We start from the raw sequence: 19,889 nt of genomic DNA on the forward strand, positions 1-19,889 counted from the left end.
CTCCTTAACTGCGACAGCTACAGACAAGTGGCGTCGCTACCGTACGGCGGGCACGGCTTTTTCTTGCTGTGGATGGCCTAAAGAGACGCTTCCAGTGGGAGAGCAGTGGAAATACATGGCACGGCGATTGCCAAGATACTTCCATTTCGAAGTGATCTTTGTAGTACAAACGAAACGTTTTGCCGCTGCTGATCCAACGGTAACGTGGCCGAGCGGTCTAAGGCGCTGGTTTTAGGCACCAGTCTCTCCGGAGGCGTGGGTTCGAATCCCACCGTTGCCACTTTTTACGTCTCATTTTTGTGCCGTTGCGGTGTGTCCTCGTGGGGTAGGACGCAGCTCTTGTGACGCGCGTGTTGTGTAGGTAGCGTGGCCGAGCGGTCTAAGGCGCTGGTTTCAGGCACCATTCTCTTCGGAGGCGTGGGTTCCAATCCCACAGCTGCCGAACGTGTAATGTTTCCTGTGTCGAAGGCAGATGCACTCATTGCCCGCAAAGGAAACAGCACAACAAGGCGTGAGCGTCTGCTTGGTGAATTGTCGTAGAACAGTGCGTGGTGCAACGACAGGATTTGTAGGCACCTTTTGCTCTCATCATTGCTGGCGTTCGTCTCCACGAAATGCGTCCGGAGCACGCCGTTCTATAACGCGAGAGAGTGGATTTTTTACAGTTGTCGTCAGTTAACCGTGGGCGGCTGCTGCGTTCGCTGGAAAGAGCACTGCCGTCGTTGTCCGGTGTGGTCTAGTGGCTAGGATACCTGGCTCTCACCCAGGAGGCCCGGGTTCGATTCCCGGTACCGGAATTGCGCGTTTTTGTTGCTCCTCCTATGCGACTTGTCTCGACTTTGCTCGACTGACGCTACGCTGACGCGTGCAGAAAGCTACGTTAAGTATGACTCGCGGCAACACCTGACGGCGAGAGAGATGCGGCGTCTATCCACTTGTTATCGAGCCACATACCGGTACCTGTAGTCAAGAGGCTTGGAGGACTGCAAGACATTGCCACGGAGGTGAATGCAGCTAACCACTGTAGTTAGAGTCCTGACAGCGCAGGCACGTTCATTTGCTCGTATACATGTGATGGAGACCGTGTCTGACACTGCTGTGGCGTACACCTTGGCCTAGGCTTTGCTGGGTATCGCCACTTGCATTGCAGCCAGCTGCCTTCGCGGGCGCCTCCGTGGCCATGGCCGTGATCGTCTAGTGGTTAGGACATTGCGTTGTGGCCGCAATAACCCAGGTTCGAATCCTGGTCACGGCAATTTTGAAAGTTTTGCCTTGCTGCCGTTGCAATGGCGAGTACTCGAAATGACAGTACTCTCTTGATTTTTTCACTCGTGTTCCGCAGGCCGCAGTTAGCACTACCACTTCATCCCCAACACGTAATGTCGCCTCCCAGAGCGCAGACGTCCGCTGCTCTCTGTAGTCGAAAAGGGCAGTCGTTTGAAGTGCGATGGATGAGCAGCCAGTCCCAGCAGAACAGGAAGCTGTGGCGTGCACTGTTTCTACAAATGCTAGGAACACTGGCGCACCAAGCAGCGCATGTAGCGTGGCCGAGCGCTTTAAGGCGCTGGTTTAAGGCACCAGTCTCTCTGTAGGCGCGGTTTCGAATCCCGTAGCTGCCGGGGGTTTTGATGTGATCGCGTTAACCTGCCGCTTTTCCTTCAAGTGTAACCTCCTTGAGCTCACATATGTTTGATACATGGAGCATTCTAGCTCCGCCTGACAGTTACAGCTACGATACTTTAGTGGTTAAGGAAAGCGCAGGTTCGAAACCTGGTCACGGCACGAAAACGTCTCTTGACGCTGTCTCCTTAACTGCGACAGCTACAGACAAGTGGCGTCGCTACCGTACGGCGGGCACGGCTTTTTCTTGCTGTGGATGGCCTAAAGAGACGCTTCCAGTGGGAGAGCAGTGGAAATACATGGCACGGCGATTGCCAAGATACTTCCATTTCGAAGTGATCTTTGTAGTACAAACGAAACGTTTTGCCGCTGCTGATCCAACGGTAACGTGGCCGAGCGGTCTAAGGCGCTGGTTTTAGGCACCAGTCTCTCCGGAGGCGTGGGTTCGAATCCCACCGTTGCCACTTTTTACGTCTCATTTTTGTGCCGTTGCGGTGTGTCCTCGTGGGGTAGGACGCAGCTCTTGTGACGCGCGTGTTGTGTAGGTAGCGTGGCCGAGCGGTCTAAGGCGCTGGTTTCAGGCACCATTCTCTTCGGAGGCGTGGGTTCCAATCCCACAGCTGCCGAACGTGTAATGTTTCCTGTGTCGAAGGCAGATGCACTCATTGCCCGCAAAGGAAACAGCACAACAAGGCGTGAGCGTCTGCTTGGTGAATTGTCGTAGAACAGTGCGTGGTGCAACGACAGGATTTGTAGGCACCTTTTGCTCTCATCATTGCTGGCGTTCGTCTCCACGAAATGCGTCCGGAGCACGCCGTTCTATAACGCGAGAGAGTGGATTTTTTACAGTTGTCGTCAGTTAACCGTGGGCGGCTGCTGCGTTCGCTGGAAAGAGCACTGCCGTCGTTGTCCGGTGTGGTCTAGTGGCTAGGATACCTGGCTCTCACCCAGGAGGCCCGGGTTCGATTCCCGGTACCGGAATTGCGCGTTTTTGTTGCTCCTCCTATGCGACTTGTCTCGACTTTGCTCGACTGACGCTACGCTGACGCGTGCAGAAAGCTACGTTAAGTATGACTCGCGGCAACACCTGACGGCGAGAGAGATGCGGCGTCTATCCACTTGTTATCGAGCCACATACCGGTACCTGTAGTCAAGAGGCTTGGAGGACTGCAAGACATTGCCACGGAGGTGAATGCAGCTAACCACTGTAGTTAGAGTCCTGACAGCGCAGGCACGTTCATTTGCTCGTATACATGTGATGGAGACCGTGTCTGACACTGCTGTGGCGTACACCTTGGCCTAGGCTTTGCTGGGTATCGCCACTTGCATTGCAGCCAGCTGCCTTCGCGGGCGCCTCCGTGGCCATGGCCGTGATCGTCTAGTGGTTAGGACATTGCGTTGTGGCCGCAATAACCCAGGTTCGAATCCTGGTCACGGCAATTTTGAAAGTTTTGCCTTGCTGCCGTTGCAATGGCGAGTACTCGAAATGACAGTACTCTCTTGATTTTTTCACTCGTGTTCCGCAGGCCGCAGTTAGCACTACCACTTCATCCCCAACACGTAATGTCGCCTCCCAGAGCGCAGACGTCCGCTGCTCTCTGTAGTCGAAAAGGGCAGTCGTTTGAAGTGCGATGGATGAGCAGCCAGTCCCAGCAGAACAGGAAGCTGTGGCGTGCACTGTTTCTACAAATGCTAGGAACACTGGCGCACCAAGCAGCGCATGTAGCGTGGCCGAGCGCTTTAAGGCGCTGGTTTAAGGCACCAGTCTCTCTGTAGGCGCGGTTTCGAATCCCGTAGCTGCCGGGGGTTTTGATGTGATCGCGTTAACCTGCCGCTTTTCCTTCAAGTGTAACCTCCTTGAGCTCACATATGTTTGATACATGGAGCATTCTAGCTCCGCCTGACAGTTACAGCTACGATACTTTAGTGGTTAAGGAAAGCGCAGGTTCGAAACCTGGTCACGGCACGAAAACGTCTCTTGACGCTGTCTCCTTAACTGCGACAGCTACAGACAAGTGGCGTCGCTACCGTACGGCGGGCACGGCTTTTTCTTGCTGTGGATGGCCTAAAGAGACGCTTCCAGTGGGAGAGCAGTGGAAATACATGGCACGGCGATTGCCAAGATACTTCCATTTCGAAGTGATCTTTGTAGTACAAACGAAACGTTTTGCCGCTGCTGATCCAACGGTAACGTGGCCGAGCGGTCTAAGGCGCTGGTTTTAGGCACCAGTCTCTCCGGAGGCGTGGGTTCGAATCCCACCGTTGCCACTTTTTACGTCTCATTTTTGTGCCGTTGCGGTGTGTCCTCGTGGGGTAGGACGCAGCTCTTGTGACGCGCGTGTTGTGTAGGTAGCGTGGCCGAGCGGTCTAAGGCGCTGGTTTCAGGCACCATTCTCTTCGGAGGCGTGGGTTCCAATCCCACAGCTGCCGAACGTGTAATGTTTCCTGTGTCGAAGGCAGATGCACTCATTGCCCGCAAAGGAAACAGCACAACAAGGCGTGAGCGTCTGCTTGGTGAATTGTCGTAGAACAGTGCGTGGTGCAACGACAGGATTTGTAGGCACCTTTTGCTCTCATCATTGCTGGCGTTCGTCTCCACGAAATGCGTCCGGAGCACGCCGTTCTATAACGCGAGAGAGTGGATTTTTTACAGTTGTCGTCAGTTAACCGTGGGCGGCTGCTGCGTTCGCTGGAAAGAGCACTGCCGTCGTTGTCCGGTGTGGTCCAGTGGCTAGGATACCTGGCTCTCACCCAGGAGGCCCGGGTTCGATTCCCGGTACCGGAATTGCGCGTTTTTGTTGCTCCTCCTATGCGACTTGTCTCGACTTTGCTCGACTGACGCTACGCTGACGCGTGCAGAAAGCTACGTTAAGTATGACTCGCGGCAACACCTGACGGCGAGAGAGATGCGGCGTCTATCCACTTGTTATCGACCACATACCGGTACCTGTAGTCAAGAGGCTTGGAGGACTGCAAGACATTGCCACGGAGGTGAATGCAGCTAACCACTGTAGTTAGAGTCCTGACAGCGCAGGCACGTTCATTTGCTCGTATACATGTGATGGAGACCGTGTCTGACACTGCTGTGGCGTACACCTTGGCCTAGGCTTTGCTGGGTATCGCCACTTGCATTGCAGCCAGCTGCCTCCGTGGGCGCCTCCGTGGCCATGGCCGTGATCGTCTAGTGGTTAGGACATTGCGTTGTGGCCGCAATAACCCAGGTTCGAATCCTGGTCACGGCAATTTTGAAAGTTTTGCCTTGCTGCCGTTGCAATGGCGAGTACTCGAAATGACAGTACTCTCTTGATTTTTTCACTCGTGTTCCGCAGGCCGCAGTTAGCACTACCACTTCATCCCCAACACGTAATGTCGCCTCCCAGAGCGCAGACGTCCGCTGCTCTCTGTAGTCGAAAAGGGCAGTCGTTTGAAGTGCGATGGATGAGCAGCCAGTCCCAGCAGAACAGGAAGCTGTGGCGTGCACTGTTTCTACAAATGCTAGGAACACTGGCGCACCAAGCAGCGCATGTAGCGTGGCCGAGCGCTTTAAGGCGCTGGTTTAAGGCACCAGTCTCTCTGTAGGCGCGGTTTCGAATCCCGTAGCTGCCGGGGGTTTTGATGTGATCGCGTTAACCTGCCGCTTTTCCTTCAAGTGTAACCTCCTTGAGCTCACATATGTTTGATACATGGAGCATTCTAGCTCCGCCTGACAGTTACAGCTACGATACTTTAGTGGTTAAGGAAAGCGCAGGTTCGAAACCTGGTCACGGCACGAAAACGTCTCTTGACGCTGTCTCCTTAACTGCGACAGCTACAGACAAGTGGCGTCGCTACCGTACGGCGGGCACGGCTTTTTCTTGCTGTGGATGGCCTAAAGAGACGCTTCCAGTGGGAGAGCAGTGGAAATACATGGCACGGCGATTGCCAAGATACTTCCATTTCGAAGTGATCTTTGTAGTACAAACGAAACGTTTTGCCGCTGCTGATCCAACGGTAACGTGGCCGAGCGGTCTAAGGCGCTGGTTTTAGGCACCAGTCTCTCCGGAGGCGTGGGTTCGAATCCCACCGTTGCCACTTTTTACGTCTCATTTTTGTGCCGTTGCGGTGTGTCCTCGTGGGGTAGGACGCAGCTCTTGTGACGCGCGTGTTGTGTAGGTAGCGTGGCCGAGCGGTCTAAGGCGCTGGTTTCAGGCACCATTCTCTTCGGAGGCGTGGGTTCCAATCCCACAGCTGCCGAACGTGTAATGTTTCCTGTGTCGAAGGCAGATGCACTCATTGCCCGCAAAGGAAACAGCACAACAAGGCGTGAGCGTCTGCTTGGTGAATTGTCGTAGAACAGTGCGTGGTGCAACGACAGGATTTGTAGGCACCTTTTGCTCTCATCATTGCTGGCGTTCGTCTCCACGAAATGCGTCCGGAGCACGCCGTTCTATAACGCGAGAGAGTGGATTTTTTACAGTTGTCGTCAGTTAACCGTGGGCGGCTGCTGCGTTCGCTGGAAAGAGCACTGCCGTCGTTGTCCGGTGTGGTCTAGTGGCTGGGATACCTGGCTCTCACCCAGGAGGCCCGGGTTCGATTCCCGGTACCGGAATTGCGCGTTTTTGTTGCTCCTCCTATGCGACTTGTCTCGACTTTGCTCGACTGACGCTACGCTGACGCGTGCAGAAAGCTACGTTAAGTATGACTCGCGGCAACACCTGACGGCGAGAGAGATGCGGCGTCTATCCACTTGTTATCGAGCCACATACCGGTACCTGTAGTCAAGAGGCTTGGAGGACTGCAAGACATTGCCACGGAGGTGAATGCAGCTAACCACTGTAGTTAGAGTCCTGACAGCGCAGGCACGTTCATTTGCTCGTATACATGTGATGGAGACCGTGTCTGACACTGCTGTGGCGTACACCTTGGCCTAGGCTTTGCTGGGTATCGCCACTTGCATTGCAGCCAGCTGCCTTCGCGGGCGCCTCCGTGGCCATGGCCGTGATCGTCTAGTGGTTAGGACATTGCGTTGTGGCCGCAATAACCCAGGTTCGAATCCTGGTCACGGCAATTTTGAAAGTTTTGCCTTGCTGCCGTTGCAATGGCGAGTACTCGAAATGACAGTACTCTCTTGATTTTTTCACTCGTGTTCCGCAGGCCGCAGTTAGCACTACCACTTCATCCCCAACACGTAATGTCGCCTCCCAGAGCGCAGACGTCCGCTGCTCTCTGTAGTCGAAAAGGGCAGTCGTTTGAAGTGCGATGGATGAGCAGCCAGTCCCAGCAGAACAGGAAGCTGTGGCGTGCACTGTTTCTACAAATGCTAGGAACACTGGCGCACCAAGCAGCGCATGTAGCGTGGCCGAGCGCTTTAAGGCGCTGGTTTAAGGCACCAGTCTCTCTGTAGGCGCGGTTTCGAATCCCGTAGCTGCCGGGGGTTTTGATGTGATCGCGTTAACCTGCCGCTTTTCCTTCAAGTGTAACCTCCTTGAGCTCACATATGTTTGATACATGGAGCATTCTAGCTCCGCCTGACAGTTACAGCTACGATACTTTAGTGGTTAAGGAAAGCGCAGGTTCGAAACCTGGTCACGGCACGAAAACGTCTCTTGACGCTGTCTCCTTAACTGCGACAGCTACAGACAAGTGGCGTCGCTACCGTACGGCGGGCACGGCTTTTTCTTGCTGTGGATGGCCTAAAGAGACGCTTCCAGTGGGAGAGCAGTGGAAATACATGGCACGGCGATTGCCAAGATACTTCCATTTCGAAGTGATCTTTGTAGTACAAACGAAACGTTTTGCCGCTGCTGATCCAACGGTAACGTGGCCGAGCGGTCTAAGGCGCTGGTTTTAGGCACCAGTCTCTCCGGAGGCGTGGGTTCGAATCCCACCGTTGCCACTTTTTACGTCTCATTTTTGTGCCGTTGCGGTGTGTCCTCGTGGGGTAGGACGCAGCTCTTGTGACGCGCGTGTTGTGTAGGTAGCGTGGCCGAGCGGTCTAAGGCGCTGGTTTCAGGCACCATTCTCTTCGGAGGCGTGGGTTCCAATCCCACAGCTGCCGAACGTGTAATGTTTCCTGTGTCGAAGGCAGATGCACTCATTGCCCGCAAAGGAAACAGCACAACAAGGCGTGAGCGTCTGCTTGGTGAATTGTCGTAGAACAGTGCGTGGTGCAACGACAGGATTTGTAGGCACCTTTTGCTCTCATCATTGCTGGCGTTCGTCTCCACGAAATGCGTCCGGAGCACGCCGTTCTATAACGCGAGAGAGTGGATTTTTTACAGTTGTCGTCAGTTAACCGTGGGCGGCTGCTGCGTTCGCTGGAAAGAGCACTGCCGTCGTTGTCCGGTGTGGTCTAGTGGCTGGGATACCTGGCTCTCACCCAGGAGGCCCGGGTTCGATTCCCGGTACCGGAATTGCGCGTTTTTGTTGCTCCTCCTATGCGACTTGTCTCGACTTTGCTCGACTGACGCTACGCTGACGCGTGCAGAAAGCTACGTTAAGTATGACTCGCGGCAACACCTGACGGCGAGAGAGATGCGGCGTCTATCCACTTGTTATCGAGCCACATACCGGTACCTGTAGTCAAGAGGCTTGGAGGACTGCAAGACATTGCCACGGAGGTGAATGCAGCTAACCACTGTAGTTAGAGTCCTGACAGCGCAGGCACGTTCATTTGCTCGTATACATGTGATGGAGACCGTGTCTGACACTGCTGTGGCGTACACCTTGGCCTAGGCTTTGCTGGGTATCGCCACTTGCATTGCAGCCAGCTGCCTTCGCGGGCGCCTCCGTGGCCATGGCCGTGATCGTCTAGTGGTTAGGACATTGCGTTGTGGCCGCAATAACCCAGGTTCGAATCCTGGTCACGGCAATTTTGAAAGTTTTGCCTTGCTGCCGTTGCAATGGCGAGTACTCGAAATGACAGTACTCTCTTGATTTTTTCACTCGTGTTCCGCAGGCCGCAGTTAGCACTACCACTTCATCCCCAACACGTAATGTCGCCTCCCAGAGCGCAGACGTCCGCTGCTCTCTGTAGTCGAAAAGGGCAGTCGTTTGAAGTGCGATGGATGAGCAGCCAGTCCCAGCAGAACAGGAAGCTGTGGCGTGCACTGTTTCTACAAATGCTAGGAACACTGGCGCACCAAGCAGCGCATGTAGCGTGGCCGAGCGCTTTAAGGCGCTGGTTTAAGGCACCAGTCTCTCTGTAGGCGCGGTTTCGAATCCCGTAGCTGCCGGGGGTTTTGATGTGATCGCGTTAACCTGCCGCTTTTCCTTCAAGTGTAACCTCCTTGAGCTCACATATGTTTGATACATGGAGCATTCTAGCTCCGCCTGACAGTTACAGCTACGATACTTTAGTGGTTAAGGAAAGCGCAGGTTCGAAACCTGGTCACGGCACGAAAACGTCTCTTGACGCTGTCTCCTTAACTGCGACAGCTACAGACAAGTGGCGTCGCTACCGTACGGCGGGCACGGCTTTTTCTTGCTGTGGATGGCCTAAAGAGACGCTTCCAGTGGGAGAGCAGTGGAAATACATGGCACGGCGATTGCCAAGATACTTCCATTTCGAAGTGATCTTTGTAGTACAAACGAAACGTTTTGCCGCTGCTGATCCAACGGTAACGTGGCCGAGCGGTCTAAGGCGCTGGTTTTAGGCACCAGTCTCTCCGGAGGCGTGGGTTCGAATCCCACCGTTGCCACTTTTTACGTCTCATTTTTGTGCCGTTGCGGTGTGTCCTCGTGGGGTAGGACGCAGCTCTTGTGACGCGCGTGTTGTGTAGGTAGCGTGGCCGAGCGGTCTAAGGCGCTGGTTTCAGGCACCATTCTCTTCGGAGGCGTGGGTTCCAATCCCACAGCTGCCGAACGTGTAATGTTTCCTGTGTCGAAGGCAGATGCACTCATTGCCCGCAAAGGAAACAGCACAACAAGGCGTGAGCGTCTGCTTGGTGAATTGTCGTAGAACAGTGCGTGGTGCAACGACAGGATTTGTAGGCACCTTTTGCTCTCATCATTGCTGGCGTTCGTCTCCACGAAATGCGTCCGGAGCACGCCGTTCTATAACGCGAGAGAGTGGATTTTTTACAGTTGTCGTCAGTTAACCGTGGGCGGCTGCTGCGTTCGCTGGAAAGAGCACTGCCGTCGTTGTCCGGTGTGGTCTAGTGGCTAGGGTACCTGGATCTCACCCAGGAGGCCACGCTTCGGTTCCCGATACCGGAATTGCGCGTTTTTGTTGCTCCTCTTATTCGACTTGACTCGACTGACGCTACGCTGACGCGTGCAGAAAGCTACGTAAAGTATGACTCGCGGCAACACCTGACGGCGAGAGAGATGCGGCGTCTATCCACACATTCCGGCTCTAGCTGTCAGCGCGTTCGGACGTGTCCGCTGCTGCTCCGTGTTTACGTTAGTGGTGCCGTCGCGTCCTGAGTTTAATTTGTTGCCGTTTGTGAATTTCTGTGATTCTACGTGTCTGGTGTCATTGTGCTAAGTTTCTGTGTATTTTCGTCCGTTATAACGGTTGTGTTTTGGTGGCATTTCGGTTTATTACCGGAATCTCCTCGCGACTGAAGAAAAATCGCTGGAATTATACGGAAGAATACCCTGGTTTTCTCTTTTGAGAAGGAAACGCGTGCAGTGCAACCTACGGCTTTGGAAATCCATGACTGGCTGACCGACGTAATTGGGGTAAGTTCTGATTCCGTACATACCACCCAGTTAGATGCTGACAAATACTGTGTCTTTGTAAAATTTTTTAATCCTGTTGATGTTGAGAAGCTGTTATTGAGGTGCGGTAGTGTTGCTGAATTTGTGCACAGAGATGGGTCTAAAAGTAGTGTTTCAATTCGCAAAGCGGATATCACGTATAAATCAGTCAGAGTGCTAAACGTTCCTATTGAAGTAGATAATCAGCTGATTAAAGAGGCGCTTTCGAAATACGGGGAGATCCAGTCCGTTGTCAACGAAAGGTGGTCGAAATTGTATAAATTGCAGTGTTTCAATGGTATTCGATCAGTAGAAATGGAAGTTAAAGCCAATATCCCATCTTTTATTTCTATTGCTGGTCATAAAGCGCATATCGTATATTCAGGGCAGGTGCAGACATGTAATATTTGCAATGCAACGGGTCATTTCCGTCAAGACTGTCCCCGCCGTGTCTATGTCCTTAAAAATAGCCTTACGCAGCGTCAGCGACTTACGCTTAATGATGTTCTGCCTAACAATCATCAACCTCCCCCGGCCGGTAATGATGGAGCCAGTACTTCTGAAGTAACTGCCGGAAATGTCGCTGATTTCCCTCCCTTGCATGTAATTACCGATCGCAGTTCTCTTACCCGTGAATGCGATCTGCAACCTAAAAAGAGACCTTTAGAGACAACTGAAGACTGTTCAGACGATGATACATCACAGTCCAACCGTAAACAAAAGCAATGCAGCGAGGGTGCGGGTGAGGACGTAGACAGTAAACATGCGGCAGTGACGCCAGCAGCAGAGGCCCTCCCGCCGTCAGCTGCTGTTGCCACAGTGTTAGAAAACATGGACGCGAAACCACTGGCTCCGACCACGGTAACACGGAAGTCGAGTTCTGAGGAACAGCAAGTGATGGATCGGACTCAGCCTTGCGAATCTACAGACACACAGCACTCCCTCCCCGATGCACAGATAGAAGTCGCGGAAGGAACTGAAACTGGAACTAGACTTAGCAAACAGGACTGTGCAGAGGCCACCTCCGAACCATCGGCGCAAGATGCGGATCACTCGCGGCCACACACTGCCACTGCGGAGGTTCAACGACGCAGGCTAAAACCTCAACCGAACCTCAAAGCATCTCGTCACGCCGATAAACAAAAACTAGGAAAAGATGATGTGAAAGCCAAAAACGTATCATATGAAATAATTACTGCAGTATCCCCAGAGAAAAACTCAAAGAACCTTGATGGTGCAAAACCCCACTGTAAAGATAAGTCTGACCCGGTAAAGAATCCATCATTGAACTGACACAGCTAAGTCTAACTCGAGAAATGGTACTGCTAAGTGCCCCCATGTTCCTGCACAATTTCGGTGACAACGGAATTACCAATCTGCCAAATTCGTAGTTGACTGTTTTTAATATAGTTTTTTTTTTCTTCTTTCTCTTCGATTACCTCCAGGAGTAATTGTTACTTTTCTCTGACAGTAGGGATTTTTTTTTTCCTTATTTTCACGAGGAACCTACATGTGCCAGGCATACACAATAACAACTATAAACATTAACAGGATTAAGTCAGAAACGAAGATTGCTGCTCTCAAGGATTTCCTTTATGAATCCGGAACTGACATTGCTTTGCTGCAAGAAGTCACGATGCCTGACCTTAAAGTTGCCGGCTATGTAGAAATACTAAATATCTCATTCGAAACAAAGGTGGGCACAGCAATTTTAATCCGGGAAGGGATCCCTGTAACTGATGTCGAGAGACTGGACTCGGGCAGAGCAATAGGAATTAAAGTTTTTGACGTTACTATTATTAACCTGTATGCCCCGTCAGGGACCTCCAATAGACCGGAAAGGGCAAATTTTTTTAGAGAAGAAATAATATATTTATTACGGAAAAACCCACCAGAACTTTTAATTGGCGGCGATTTTAACTGTGTACTAAATAAAAAAGATCAGACTCCCAATTTTAATTGCTGTAACGAATTGAAGTGGTTAGTAACGGATCTAAACCTCAGAGATACTTGGGAAATTAAATATCCCACTGTTGTTGCATATACGTATATAGCTACACAGTCCTGTAGCAGGATTGATAGGATATATGTGTCACAAGGTATGGAAAGATCCTTAGTTAAAGTCGAGACAATTCCTGTATATTTTTCCGACCATTGCAGTATGCTGGCTTCCATCAATTTAAGGGCACAACCATCTCGCCGTTTAAGAAGTCAGTGGAAGCTGAATGTATCTTTGCTACAGGACAATGAGTTGGCAGATGTTGTCAACGAAACGTGGAACATGTGCTTGCGCTCGATAGATCGCTATGTGACTGTTACGGACTGGTGGTGCAACAGGGCCAAACCAAAACTGAGGAACGTCTTAATTCAGTACAGTCTTCAACGATCCCGAGAACTCAAGAACACCGTAGAATTTTATTACGCAATGTTACGGAACTTGTATGAACAGGCGAGCACTTCCGGCATTCGTTTGGCAGACATTAAAAAAACTAAGGCCAAATTACTCCGCATTAAACAACAACAGCTGGAAGGACTAAAAGTAAGGTCAAAAGCCAAGACACTATCAGAGGACGAAACTGCTTCCTTATATCACCTATTGAGACACGCAAAACATAGGAGACGAACCTTTCTTGATGAGATCCAGACTCCGACCGGTCTGACCATTACTTCTCAGAAAGAGATCGTCAACGAGGTTTTCAAGTATTACCACAATCTCTATTCAGCCAGTCAGTTATGCGAAGAATCCTTCGAAGAATTTCTTGGCGGCATAGTTCCTCAGCTGTCAGAAGAGGAAAATGAAGGACTTCTTACTGATTTCACTGAAGAGGATCTCCACGACACCGTCCGCAAGTCTCCTTTAAACAAGTCACCGGGGCCGGATGGGTTGCCCGTTGAATTTTATCTACGATACTGGCCACTCATCGGAGAAAAGTTTACTCAAATGGCAAACGAGATTATCCAAGGAAAACCACTACCTGCTGCTATGAAAGAATGCACAATAGTATTAGTTCCTAAGACTACATCGAAGCGCAATCTACACAACTTTCGCCCTATTTCGTTGCTTAACTCCGACTACAAAATCATAGCTAGACTGTTAAATAACAGACTTTCACTTTTAGCCAAAAAAATAGTAAGTCCACATCAGTCATGTGTACCTGGCAGAACTATTTTCAAAAGTATTGCGGAATACAGGGATTTAATTGCCATCGCCTCTGTGACAAACATCAAATGTGCCATTTGTTTTATCGATTTTCACAAAGCCTTCGACCGTGTGGATCACAGGTTCCTTCTTACAACAATGAGAAAAATAGGCTTTGACGAACGAGTTCTCAGTGTGGTCACGAACGTTGCGTTGGGGATCAACGCAAGTATCTCTGTCAACTGCCAAAGAACTAAGCAGATCCCGATACGGCGTGGCGTTCCTCAAGGCAGCCCGCTTTCCATGCTTCTATTCGTCTTTTCCTTGGAGCCGTTACTCCGCAGTCTTCACGTCAATCTAACAGGTATTACGTTAGCAGGTCACAAAACAGTCACAAATGCATACGCTGATGATGTAGGCGTCGTATTACGGAACGTCGATGACATTACCAAATTAGAATTGCTCATTAAAAAGTACTGCAGCGTGTCGGGTGCTACCACCAATGCTAATAAGAGCAGATTGCTAAACCTGCGGGGTTTTCAACACGTAACTGTCACTTGGGCAACACAGGTCACTCAGTGCAAATCACTTGGGACGACTCTGACTATGTGTCCAGTCAAAATGGCGGCCATTAATTGGAAAACAACATCCGGGTGCATTCAAGGAGCCACCAGAGAAAACCTGCTCCGACCTTTAAATCAATTTCAAAGAATTCGTTTAATTAATAATTGCCTTTTATCAAAAGCTTATTATACGGCGCAACTCTTTCCACTCCCCACCATGATCGCTGGAAAGATAATGTCAATCGTCACTAACTACCTATGGCGAGGTGAAGTGTTTAGAGTGACTGGGAGAACAGCTACCCTCGATCCCAGCAATGGAGGTCTGGGATTAACGGACATTAAGAATAAGGCCTCGGCTCTTTTCCTCAAACGGACCACTAGTCTTCTCAACGAAAACGTTACCAGCATTACAACTAAGTTATTTGAAATTCTTACACCTGCAAGTCTCCACGCGCCAGTTGATGTGCACAAAATCAATCCCCGCCTTCGTCATGTGCGTACATTTTTCATCGATATGAGTTATATTCATAGCGAAATAACTAATTCGCGGCAGTTAACGGCCCGAGCAATTCTGTGTCTCAAGAAGAAAAATGAAGGGAAGAATAAAATAGAGGAAAAATATCCGCATTACAATTGGACAACTATATGGAAGAATATTAACCTGCGTGTTCTCTCCTCCGACGCAAAAACATCATGGTACAAATCGGTCAACAATATAGTCAGTACCAACGAACGGTTGCACTCAATTGGGATTAGCCAAACAAACCTTTGTCTCAAATGTAATCTCGTCGACACAACAGTACACAGATTCACGTGTGCTGGGCATATGAAGAACTGGCAATGGTTGAGAGACCAATTGGCTTTTCTGACACGATCGTCCACAGACAATTTTCAGCCTCTGATCCTTCTCCGGCCACAGGTACAGTATTTCCCTGCAACCAAAAACAACTCAATTCATTGGTTAATGGGAACATACGTTAGCTATGTTATTAATCACTTAGGAACCGACGATCTCATTGATTTTCGTATGTATCTGAAAAATGAATATGATAGAATAGTTAAATATCCAGGCCATAAGCAGACGTACGGCAACATGCTCAAAATTGTCTTTGAGCGACTGGGAGTCGGATAACAGAGAAGAGCAAACAAAAGACTCCGTTTTATACAACAATAATTGGAGCAGCAAAGAACCGTTTATGATTCAGCTCATCTTTACATTTTAAGTACCATATTTAAGTAGCAACAAATGAAGGGAGTCCTGCAATTTAATTCACGAATTTATTCAGAGAAGAAAGTCATTTATTTTACGATTATCCTCAACCAGCAATTCAATTCAATTTTTGCAATTATGAAACCTAGCCAAAATCGGCAATTAATAATACAAAATTCAAAGCACGCAATCTAATGGAAATACCGTCACTAGGTGACAGATGAGAGGCGGCATTGAGGCCAGGCCTCAGCATTATTTGACCCCTGCCCTCCTTGCCGACGCTTATCTGACACTGAAATCTAAAAAAAAAAAAAAAAAAAAAAAAAAAAAAAAAAAAAAAAAAAATGGTGTAATGGTTAGCACTCTGGAATTTGAATCCAGCGATCCGAGTTCGAGTCTCGGTGGAACCTGACAAAGAAAAAAAAAAAAAAAAAAAAAAAATGGTGTAACGGTTAGCACTCTGGACTCTGAACCCAGCGATCCGAGTTCGAATCTCGGTGGAACCTTCGTTTAGTCTAAATTTTCTGTAATAAGCGTTTCTCGCCGAGGAAGTATCAGCGATAGGCTCAGGGATTTAGTTTCTACGTTTGTGTTAAAAACGAGACGTCTATGAAACGGCTGAATATTGGTGCGACGATGTGACCTATATAGCACATTAAACGAGTAATGCCTGTAAGAGCAAGCAATATTACGATAATTCGAAGAAATATCATTATCCTACGAAGGCTAAGACTCCCATGATTATCAACTAGCTATTACTAGCTGAGCAAATGAATTTCCTTTAAAATAGGTTTAAAACATAGGGAGGTTCTGACCGAGTGGGCATGCTAAAAAAAAAAAAAAAAAAAAAAAAGTGGCTGGGATACCTGGCTCTCACCCAGGAGGCCCGGGTTCGATTCCCGGTACCGGAATTGCGCGTTTTTGTTGCTCCTCCTATGCGACTTGTCTCGACTTTGCTCGACTGACGCTACGCTGACGCGTGCAGAAAGCTACGTTAAGTATGACTCGCGGCAACACCTGACGGCGAGAGAGATGCGGCGTCTATCCACTTGTTATCGAGCCACATACCGGTACCTGTAGTCAAGAGGCTTGGAGGACTGCAAGACATTGCCACGGAGGTGAATGCAGCTAACCACTGTAGTTAGAGTCCTGACAGCGCAGGCACGTTCATTTGCTCGTATACATGTGATGGAGACCGTGTCTGACACTGCTGTGGCGTACACCTTGGCCTAGGCTTTGCTGGGTATCGCCACTTGCATTGCAGCCAGCTGCCTTCGCGGGCGCCTCCGTGGCCATGGCCGTGATCGTCTAGTGGTTAGGACATTGCGTTGTGGCCGCAATAACCCAGGTTCGAATCCTGGTCACGGCAATTTTGAAAGTTTTGCCTTGCTGCCGTTGCAATGGCGAGTACTCGAAATGACAGTACTCTCTTGATTTTTTCACTCGTGTTCCGCAGGCCGCAGTTAGCACTACCACTTCATCCCCAACACGTAATGTCGCCTCCCAGAGCGCAGACGTCCGCTGCTCTCTGTAGTCGAAAAGGGCAGTCGTTTGAAGTGCGATGGATGAGCAGCCAGTCCCAGCAGAACAGGAAGCTGTGGCGTGCACTGTTTCTACAAATGCTAGGAACACTGGCGCACCAAGCAGCGCATGTAGCGTGGCCGAGCGCTTTAAGGCGCTGGTTTAAGGCACCAGTCTCTCTGTAGGCGCGGTTTCGAATCCCGTAGCTGCCGGGGGTTTTGATGTGATCGCGTTAACCTGCCGCTTTTCCTTCAAGTGTAACCTCCTTGAGCTCACATATGTTTGATACATGGAGCATTCTAGCTCCGCCTGACAGTTACAGCTACGATACTTTAGTGGTTAAGGAAAGCGCAGGTTCGAAACCTGGTCACGGCACGAAAACGTCTCTTGACGCTGTCTCCTTAACTGCGACAGCTACAGACAAGTGGCGTCGCTACCGTACGGCGGGCACGGCTTTTTCTTGCTGTGGATGGCCTAAAGAGACGCTTCCAGTGGGAGAGCAGTGGAAATACATGGCACGGCGATTGCCAAGATACTTCCATTTCGAAGTGATCTTTGTAGTACAAACGAAACGTTTTGCCGCTGCTGATCCAACGGTAACGTGGCCGAGCGGTCTAAGGCGCTGGTTTTAGGCACCAGTCTCTCCGGAGGCGTGGGTTCGAATCCCACCGTTGCCACTTTTTACGTCTCATTTTTGTGCCGTTGCGGTGTGTCCTCGTGGGGTAGGACGCAGCTCTTGTGACGCGCGTGTTGTGTAGGTAGCGTGGCCGAGCGGTCTAAGGCGCTGGTTTCAGGCACCATTCTCTTCGGAGGCGTGGGTTCCAATCCCACAGCTGCCGAACGTGTAATGTTTCCTGTGTCGAAGGCAGATGCACTCATTGCCCGCAAAGGAAACAACACAACAACGCGTGAGCGTCTGCTTGGTGAATTGTCGTAGAACAGTGCGTGGTGCAACGACAGGATTTGTAGGCACCTTTTGCTCTCATCATTGCTGGCGTTCGTCTCCACGAAATGCGTCCGGAGCACGCCGTTCTATAACGCGAGAGAGTGGATTTTTTACAGTTGTCGTCAGTTAACCGTGGGCGGCTGCTGCGTTCGCTGGAAAGAGCACTGCCGTCGTTGTCCGGTGTGGTCCAGTGGCTAGGATACCTGGCTCTCACCCAGGAGGCCCGGGTTCGATTCCCGGTACCGGAATTGCGCGTTTTTGTTGCTCCTCCTATGCGACTTGTCTCGACTTTGCTCGACTGACGCTACGCTGACGCGTGCAGAAAGCTACGTTAAGTATGACTCGCGGCAACACCTGACGGCGAGAGAGATGCGGCGTCTATCCACTTGTTATCGAGCCACATACCGGTACCTGTAGTCAAGAGGCTTGGAGGACTGCAAGACATTGCCACGGAGGTGAATGCAGCTAACCACTGTAGTTAGAGTCCTGACAGCGCAGGCACGTTCATTTGCTCGTATAAATGTGATGGAGACCGTGTCTGACACTGCTGTGGCGTACACCTTGGCCTAGGCTTTGCTGGGTATCGCCACTTGCATTGCAGCCAGCTGCCTTCGCGGGCGCCTCCGTGGCCATGGCCGTGATCGTCTAGTGGTTAGGACATTGCGTTGTGGCCGCAATAACCCAGGTTCGAATCCTGGTCACGGCAATTTTGAAAGTTTTGCCTTGCTGCCGTTGCAATGGCGAGTACTCGAAATGACAGTACTCTCTTGATTTTTTCACTCGTGTTCCGCAGGCCGCAGTTAGCACTACCACTTCATCCCCAACACGTAATGTCGCCTCCCAGAGCGCAGACGTCCGCTGCTCTCTGTAGTCGAAAAGGGCAGTCGTTTGAAGTGCGATGGATGAGCAGCCAGTCCCAGCAGAACAGGAAGCTGTGGCGTGCACTGTTTCTACAAATGCTAGGAACACTGGCGCACCAAGCAGCGCATGTAGCGTGGCCGAGCGCTTTAAGGCGCTGGTTTAAGGCACCAGTCTCTCTGTAGGCGCGGTTTCGAATCCCGTAGCTGCCGGGGGTTTTGATGTGATCGCGTTAACCTGCCGCTTTTCCTTCAAGTGTAACCTCCTTGAGCTCACATATGTTTGATACATGGAGCATTCTAGCTCCGCCTGACAGTTACAGCTACGATACTTTAGTGGTTAAGGAAAGCGCAGGTTCGAAACCTGGTCACGGCACGAAAACGTCTCTTGACGCTGTCTCCTTAACTGCGACAGCTACAGACAAGTGGCGTCGCTACCGTACGGCGGGCACGGCTTTTTCTTGCTGTGGATGGCCTAAAGAGACGCTTCCAGTGGGAGAGCAGTGGAAATACATGGCACGGCGATTGCCAAGATACTTCCATTTCGAAGTGATCTTTGTAGTACAAACGAAACGTTTTGCCGCTGCTGATCCAACGGTAACGTGGCCGAGCGGTCTAAGGCGCTGGTTTTAGGCACCAGTCTCTCCGGAGGCGTGGGTTCGAATCCCACCGTTGCCACTTTTTACGTCTCATTTTTGTGCCGTTGCGGTGTGTCCTCGTGGGGTAGGACGCAGCTCTTGTGACGCGCGTGTTGTGTAGGTAGCGTGGCCGAGCGGTCTAAGGCGCTGGTTTCAGGCACCATTCTCTTCGGAGGCGTGGGTTCCAATCCCACAGCTGCCGAACGTGTAATGTTTCCTGTGTCGAAGGCAGATGCACTCATTGCCCGCAAAGGAAACAGCACAACAAGGCGTGAGCGTCTGCTTGGTGAATTGTCGTAGAACAGTGCGTGGTGCAACGACAGGATTTGTAGGCACCTTTTGCTCTCATCATTGCTGGCGTTCGTCTCCACGAAATGCGTCCGGAGCACGCCGTTCTATAACGCGAGAGAGTGGATTTTTTACAGTTGTCGTCAGTTAACCGTGGGCGGCTGCTGCGTTCGCTGGAAAGAGCACTGCCGTCGTTGTCCGGTGTGGTCTAGTGGCTGGGATACCTGGCTCTCACCCAGGAGGCCCGGGTTCGATTCCCGGTACCGGAATTGCGCGTTTTTGTTGCTCCTCCTATGCGACTTGTCTCGACTTTGCTCGACTGACGCTACGCTGACGCGTGCAGAAAGCTACGTTAAGTATGACTCGCGGCAACACCTGACGGCGAGAGAGATGCGGCGTCTATCCACTTGTTATCGAGCCACATA

The 19,889-nt window shown here is 50.8% G+C and overlaps 22 non-coding genes across 22 annotated transcripts; all 22 read left to right on the top strand.

Moving 5' to 3' along the window:
- The first annotated feature begins 198 nt into the window (after positions 1-198).
- Positions 199-280, top strand: Trnal-uag. The gene has a single exon. It is a non-coding gene; the product is annotated as a tRNA-Leu (tRNA).
- A 445-nt stretch (positions 281-725) lies between these two features.
- On the top strand, positions 726-797 carry Trnae-cuc. Its single transcript has one exon. It is a non-coding gene; the product is annotated as a tRNA-Glu (tRNA).
- Positions 798-1,183: 386 nt separating this feature from the next.
- Positions 1,184-1,255, top strand: Trnah-gug. Its single transcript has one exon. It is a non-coding gene; the product is annotated as a tRNA-His (tRNA).
- Positions 1,256-2,002: 747 nt separating this feature from the next.
- Trnal-uag lies at positions 2,003-2,084 on the top strand. The gene has a single exon. It is a non-coding gene; the product is annotated as a tRNA-Leu (tRNA).
- A 445-nt stretch (positions 2,085-2,529) lies between these two features.
- Trnae-cuc lies at positions 2,530-2,601 on the top strand. Its single transcript has one exon. It is a non-coding gene; the product is annotated as a tRNA-Glu (tRNA).
- Positions 2,602-2,987: 386 nt separating this feature from the next.
- On the top strand, positions 2,988-3,059 carry Trnah-gug. Its single transcript has one exon. It is a non-coding gene; the product is annotated as a tRNA-His (tRNA).
- A 747-nt stretch (positions 3,060-3,806) lies between these two features.
- On the top strand, positions 3,807-3,888 carry Trnal-uag. The gene has a single exon. It is a non-coding gene; the product is annotated as a tRNA-Leu (tRNA).
- Positions 3,889-4,333: 445 nt separating this feature from the next.
- Positions 4,334-4,405, top strand: Trnae-cuc. Its single transcript has one exon. It is a non-coding gene; the product is annotated as a tRNA-Glu (tRNA).
- Positions 4,406-4,790: 385 nt separating this feature from the next.
- Trnah-gug lies at positions 4,791-4,862 on the top strand. Its single transcript has one exon. It is a non-coding gene; the product is annotated as a tRNA-His (tRNA).
- A 747-nt stretch (positions 4,863-5,609) lies between these two features.
- Trnal-uag lies at positions 5,610-5,691 on the top strand. Its single transcript has one exon. It is a non-coding gene; the product is annotated as a tRNA-Leu (tRNA).
- A 445-nt stretch (positions 5,692-6,136) lies between these two features.
- On the top strand, positions 6,137-6,208 carry Trnae-cuc. Its single transcript has one exon. It is a non-coding gene; the product is annotated as a tRNA-Glu (tRNA).
- A 386-nt stretch (positions 6,209-6,594) lies between these two features.
- Positions 6,595-6,666, top strand: Trnah-gug. Its single transcript has one exon. It is a non-coding gene; the product is annotated as a tRNA-His (tRNA).
- A 747-nt stretch (positions 6,667-7,413) lies between these two features.
- Positions 7,414-7,495, top strand: Trnal-uag. The gene has a single exon. It is a non-coding gene; the product is annotated as a tRNA-Leu (tRNA).
- Positions 7,496-7,940: 445 nt separating this feature from the next.
- On the top strand, positions 7,941-8,012 carry Trnae-cuc. The gene has a single exon. It is a non-coding gene; the product is annotated as a tRNA-Glu (tRNA).
- A 386-nt stretch (positions 8,013-8,398) lies between these two features.
- On the top strand, positions 8,399-8,470 carry Trnah-gug. The gene has a single exon. It is a non-coding gene; the product is annotated as a tRNA-His (tRNA).
- A 747-nt stretch (positions 8,471-9,217) lies between these two features.
- On the top strand, positions 9,218-9,299 carry Trnal-uag. The gene has a single exon. It is a non-coding gene; the product is annotated as a tRNA-Leu (tRNA).
- A 7,212-nt stretch (positions 9,300-16,511) lies between these two features.
- Positions 16,512-16,583, top strand: Trnah-gug. The gene has a single exon. It is a non-coding gene; the product is annotated as a tRNA-His (tRNA).
- A 747-nt stretch (positions 16,584-17,330) lies between these two features.
- On the top strand, positions 17,331-17,412 carry Trnal-uag. The gene has a single exon. It is a non-coding gene; the product is annotated as a tRNA-Leu (tRNA).
- Positions 17,413-17,857: 445 nt separating this feature from the next.
- Trnae-cuc lies at positions 17,858-17,929 on the top strand. Its single transcript has one exon. It is a non-coding gene; the product is annotated as a tRNA-Glu (tRNA).
- A 386-nt stretch (positions 17,930-18,315) lies between these two features.
- Trnah-gug lies at positions 18,316-18,387 on the top strand. The gene has a single exon. It is a non-coding gene; the product is annotated as a tRNA-His (tRNA).
- Positions 18,388-19,134: 747 nt separating this feature from the next.
- Trnal-uag lies at positions 19,135-19,216 on the top strand. The gene has a single exon. It is a non-coding gene; the product is annotated as a tRNA-Leu (tRNA).
- Positions 19,217-19,661: 445 nt separating this feature from the next.
- On the top strand, positions 19,662-19,733 carry Trnae-cuc. Its single transcript has one exon. It is a non-coding gene; the product is annotated as a tRNA-Glu (tRNA).
- The last annotated feature ends 156 nt before the right edge of the window (positions 19,734-19,889 follow it).

Source organism: Schistocerca piceifrons, unplaced genomic scaffold (assembly GCF_021461385.2).
Source record: "Schistocerca piceifrons isolate TAMUIC-IGC-003096 unplaced genomic scaffold, iqSchPice1.1 HiC_scaffold_622, whole genome shotgun sequence".
NCBI classification, from domain to species: domain Eukaryota; kingdom Metazoa; phylum Arthropoda; class Insecta; order Orthoptera; family Acrididae; genus Schistocerca; species Schistocerca piceifrons.